Raw genomic sequence first — 6275 nt, 5'->3', positions numbered from 1 at the left:
CAGTGTAGTATTTATGTATGTAATGTGTATATAATGTGTATATAGAGAATAGTCTGGTTTTCTAGTCAAATAAGTCTCATTTTGTACAGTTGATAGAAAAATAATTAAATGATATTTTTCCATAAACCATATTTTCTCATTCTATTTTGTTTGCAAGAATGTTTCTACAAAATAAAAATTGTGTATATAGTGAGAATGTTTAGTGAGAATTTACATACAGCTGCTTTAAAACTGGGACTATACTTAAATATGGCAGCTTCAAAATCAATAAGGTCTTTTAATGCAATAGAATATAATAAAGATAATTGTTTTATTTAGTAGACTGATATGTTTAAATGTTCTTAAGCAATGAAAAGTTAGCACCATTTGCATTTTACAAAACTAAATGTCGTTTTGTTTGAATGAAAAGTCAAAATATCACAATCAGGAAATTCAACAACTTCCAGGTCAGTTTTCGTTTAAATTCAGTTTAGTTTGAGAGTCTGACCTGGAGAGCTCAGTCCTCCCGGTGTTAAGTAAAAGTACAGATACAGAGGTAAAACTACGCTAATACACTAATAAAGCAAAAAGTAACACATGAAAAAATGTACTAACTGTTTAAAAATGTACATAAAGAGCGTGTTAAATGTTGTTAATTTGTTTAATTGTAAAAGTCATCATACAGATTAAAAATGATACATATTTTGATCAACAGTACCAATACAAATTAATTTCTTAATTTTTCTCATTAACTTTGTGTATTTATTTTTGTTTGCTCAAAGCTAAAGCTTCAACTCAAAAACTTCAGTTAGGATGTTACTACAAACATGGTAAAAATAGCCCCTCAAATCATATGAAAAGTACTTTTTTACTTTTCAGTCCAGTTAAAAAACGTAGTGAAGTAAAAGTAAGTATCCACTTTAAACTTTACTTTAAAAGCTAATATTATGCTATTTTCTGATCTATGTCCTGTTGTTTCCTCATCACAAACATATCTGGAGTTCTGTTTTGTTTCATTCACACATGTTTAACACACAAACTTGCATATTTAGGCTGAGCTCTTCCCTCAAACTGATAACACTTTGTTCCACCTTGTGATGTCATGTGGTAATACAGGAAGTGCTCCACTGTGTTTTTAAACTCCATGCACCTTCACTACAATCATTTGAATAATTTCAGCTCTGGAATTGCTGATCTCTACTGAACTAAAGGTAAAAGGAGCTGTTAACTTGAAAACTACCACTTAATGACATCACAAGGTGGAACAGAGCATTTTGAACTTTGAAGACTTAAACAGACTAATAATAAATCATTACTCAAACATGTGTGAATGAAATAAAACACAACTCCATGTATGTTTTTGAGGAGGTAACAGCATTAGAACATGGTTTAAAGCTCACAAGAGTCAGTATGGGTAATATAGGACCTTTAAGTAAAGATACCTTTAAGATTCCGATACCTAAAAATTCTTCTTAAGTACTTCGTCACCTTCAACCACTGTTCACAGTCTATCATTTGGTTTATATACATTTCTTAAAGTTTATGCAGCTCTAGTTATTTTTATTCAACCCTTCATATTTGATGCCACCGGGTCTATTTGCTCATTACTTTTACGTATTTCTTTAGTTCTATCAACTCCGTATGAAGTTATAATTTTCAACGCCCCTCTCAGTCCCTCCCTTCCCCCTCGTCCCACCTCTGTTTTGGAAGTGTGAACCCGGAGGAGACGTGGAGTAGAATTCCAACCAGGACGATGAAAGAGTATCTAATGAATCAAAACCAATCCCATTAGTTCCGGCCCACATCTCCATAACGTGGTCCCCATTTGGTCACAACAATCCGCTGCACGATTTCACACAGGCCTGGGACAGAGGGGGTCTACGGGCAGAGGAGGGGGGGCGGGGTCTACAATGAGAGGGAGGGCGGGGTTTACAGGGAGAGGAAGTGCGGTGTACAGGGAGAGGGGGCGGGGTTCTGCAGGGACAGCGGAGGTCTACAGGGAAAGGAGAGGGGTGGCGGGGGTTCTCCTGGGAGTGGGCGTGTCCAGGGACCTCCCAAAAACTCGCAGGGGGCTTGTTGGCTGTAATTGAGCGCGTGATTACCGCAAAACAGGATGAGAACCTGGCTGGAGGGTTGAGACTGGACTGTGAGCTTAAAGAATGGACTGGATACTTTTTTGGTGCCACTAATGCACTTTAATAATCTGGTAATAAACATTTATAATCACACCTGCTCCTGTTTTTTATGTTTTAAATGGACCTATAAACTTATTTGTTTTGTTTATTTGCATTTCTTCTGTATTTTAACAGGGGCTCATGAAAAAAGGGAGTCGGGTGCTCTCCCTCGACCCTCCCTGTAGAAATATAGTTACAATAATAAAGGGGCTCCAAATACGGCACAAAGACTGAAATTACGTAATCGTTTGTCTTCTACCTGTGTTTCCAAATGAAGCTTATGTTAATCTGTCGAGTCAAACTTGTAAATACATTTGATGGGAGGCAGAATAACAAGTGGAGTAGTCGCTTTAAGATAGTATTTAGGTACTGTTGAGGTACATTACACTTTATTATCCCTGTAGGATTTTCTTTCCTTTGAATTTGACCCGTCAGTGCAGCACCCACGGACCCAGGCTTGGTCAAGACTAGAGATGCACTGATCTGGTGTTGAATATTGACGCCAATACTGAAAAAGTTGCTGGATCAGAGATCAGGTCCCAAATATTAGTTCAGTCAGTATCCTGGTTGGACATTTAAACTGATGTAATAAGACTGTTTACAGGTCGTACTCTTCTGAAAGTGTCAGAATGTTTGAACGTTGTTCTGTACCTACATAACACATTTCGATCAGTTTTGTCCTTTGTCTTTATTTTTGTTTAAAGGAAATCACTTACTATCGAATACTATCGGAACTGAAAACTTAATGAAATCTTAGCTGGAGGTTTTGACCTGTTGTTTTGGGTTGATGGAGGAAACCGAAGTGACCAGGAGAAACTCACACAAACACAGAAAGAACATGCAAACTCCACATAGACAAAAGGAGAACACACAAACTCCACACAGAAAGACCTGGGATTCAAACCCTAAACTTTCTTGCTAGCCTCCCACCCTCTGCCTTTTTATTTTCTTCTGTAAATTTTGTGAATTAACTGCTGAAAAAAATAACTTTTGTCTGAATAAAACTTCTTTTTCTTTACATATTTTCTCTTTGTCTTTGTCTGGACTCTGTTAGTTCAAAGTTTGTCCAAGTTGGCGACCCAAACGCTCCCTTAGATTTTTAATGATCCGTTGACTATTTTTAACTTTTATGAAACCGAGCTGGAATTTTAAGCTGTAGACGTGAAAAACATCAAACTTTTTCCTTTGTTGCCGGTCGAACTTCTGCCAAACGAATCTCCAAAACTCTGAAACGTTCTCGCTTCTATCTGCATTTTTCAAGGTCAACGTCTTTGCCATATAATCACTTTTGGAAGACGGGAAGATCTTACATGTCTCCCTAGCTACTTTCTCACCATCTCCTCTCTCTACCGGCTTAAAAACTCTCTCCATCCCTCCGTTCCTTCCTCATTTTCATTTCTCCTACTGAACCTCGTCTCTTGGGAGTGGGAAAATGAGCAGAACAAAGCCGTGGGGGTCTTGCACATCATTGGGAGCATTGGGAGAGCGATTCTTTGTATTGGAGCCAGCTGGACATAAAAAGAACTCAGGGGGCCGGGTTGTGACAGAAAGACGCGACCAGGCGAAGGCATTGGAAAACTTAGGGAGAGTAGTTTTGCAAATCTACCCCCTTTTTTAAAAAACGAAGAGAAAAAAGGGGATGGGGAGAGCTTCTGCCCGGTCGATGGCGCATTCAAAGGCACTGATGCAGAACTGGTGGCTTGCCGTTCACATCCTACTCGCCGTGTTTGTGATATGGAGAGCAGACACACCCATCGCGCTTACAAGCCCCCCAAAAAACCATTCAAGAGATTTCAGGCCGGAGTCTCTGCACTTATCCCCAAAGAATGTGATTCAGTTTGGGTTAAATCAACCAAAGCCAATGTTTGCAGTCCCTTTACACAGTTTGGTAAATAGAAATTTGACGAGAGCCCACTCAAGTATCCAGATCGGGCTGTGCGATTTTAAAATTTGATCAACTATGAGTTATAAATAGTACCACAATACATATATTTTTTTTTATTTTGCAAATCGTCTTTCATGATTTGAGTTTACATATTTATTTATTGTCAGTTTACTTTGGAGAAGCAGATACGCATAAGAGAACACAGAGAAAACGGTACCAACTGAATGTGTAGTTTTTTATATATATATATATATATATATAATAATGTACATTTATAAAACATATTCTATTTTTTACATATAAACTTTGCACATTTTAAAAAATATTAAAGGTCCCATATTACAAGAAATTGATTTTTCTGAGCTTTAAGCCATGTTATAATGCTGGTGCCTCCTCAAATCATACCTGGAGTTGTGTTTGAGTAACTCTTTATTATTAGTCTGTCTACATCTCCAAAGCTCAAAATGCTCTGTTCCACCTTGTGATGTCATGAAGTGGTAGTTTTTAAGTTTTCAGCTACTTTTACCTTTAGTTCAGAAGAGATCGGAAAGTCCAGAGCTGAAATTATCCAAATGATTCTAGTGAAGGTGTGTGAAGTTTAAAAACACACTGAAGGACTTCCTGTATTACCACGTGACATCACAAGGTGGAACAGAGTGTTTTCAGTTTGAGAGATGAATTCAGCCTAAATATGAAAGGTTTGTGTGTTAAACATGTGAATGAAACAAAACACAGCTCCAGGTCTGTTTGTTGTGAGGAAACTACATTATAACATGGCTTAAAACTCACAAGAGTCCCTTTTCTGTAATATAGGACCTTAAAGAATGGCAAAAGACGACATTGAGAATGCAAGAAATTAACTAGAATCAAGATCTTTATTTGATTAGACTGTTCATGTTTACCAGTGTTAAGTGTATTCGCCTTTATGTTTCAGACTATAACACTGTCCCACATTCTCCAAACATCTACATGCCTTCTCCCTGGTTACGGTACATCATAATAAACTTCCTCATTTCCGTAGTAACCAAGTATTCCAATACAGAGCCAAGAGTTTCTTTTTCACTCCACTTCCTGGTTGTGCTTCATTATGTGCTTTTGTCTCCAGATCTGGGGCTGCCATCAGGAGGTGGAGGCAGCCCAATCTTAACCCGAAGCCCAATCTCAATTGGAGCACGGCCCTGGGCTCACTTTTAGGGTTATAAACGTCCTGGAGTTGTGGAGGAAGGCGCAGACTGGAGGTGACCCTGCGCACCGGCCTTTCGCTGCCTGGACATGACACCCCATTGTGGGCTACAGATCTGCCCATCGGGGGTCCTGGTCCCACAGCGCTGGAGAGATGATCGGGTTTCACAATAGTTGAACATGGGTGGTCAGAATCTAGAGAGAAGTTCAATAGGACACGATCTGGATTAAGACGGAGCTTTTGAATAACAGGACAAATCTTGGTGTTTTTTTGGTTAAGCCGATGTGAATTGTCTCTTGTTTCATGTGATACACCGAATCTTTGAAATAGTGTTTGCCAGTGGAACCTACTATGAGAAAACTTAAATTACTCAGTTTCAGATGTCTCCACAGCATTCTATAGGCCAATAATATTTAATACAGATGGGGGCAGATAAAATGAGTATTGTTGAAATGTAGATTTGTGTTGTAATACAAAACTTTAATGGGTTTAGTCCATAGACTGTATATAGACTGTACTCTAGAATCTTTCAAACCACCAATGAAATGGTTTTATAATGCAAGAAAAAATAAAACTAGTCCATATTTTTCAGAGTTAAAAAAAATGGAAAATGTGAATCTCACTAAAGGGAGCAGAAGTTTTTAGGTCTCATTAGTTTAACAGCATTTTATCATCAGTGAAATGAAACACGATCAGTCTGATGTTCATTTAAAGCTGGATCCTAAAAACACTCTTGAACAAACGTTTAATTATAGTTTGGTTCCTGCTATCCTCACTGTATCTCTGTGTTTCAGATGACCTCACTGCATTCTATAGGTCAATGTTGTAACACAGTGAGTCCTTGGCTTTAGTCAACAATTGAAAACACCATGTTCAGCATATGTGGATTTACCTTTGGGATATCTCATGGAAAAGTATAATATAATCTAAAGGAAACACTGGCTCTAGTCCCCCGCATGTGAGAGTATGACATTATCACATTCTGCAATCTGAAAACTACCAACATTGGTGTTATGTAGGCTAAGATTATGAAAAAACATGATTGGTGAGAACT

Source organism: Periophthalmus magnuspinnatus, chromosome 14 (genome assembly GCF_009829125.3).
Source record: "Periophthalmus magnuspinnatus isolate fPerMag1 chromosome 14, fPerMag1.2.pri, whole genome shotgun sequence".
Classification (NCBI taxonomy): domain Eukaryota; kingdom Metazoa; phylum Chordata; class Actinopteri; order Gobiiformes; family Gobiidae; genus Periophthalmus; species Periophthalmus magnuspinnatus.
The sequence above is the reverse complement of the archived record's forward strand: the minus strand, read 5'-3'. Positions refer to the sequence as shown.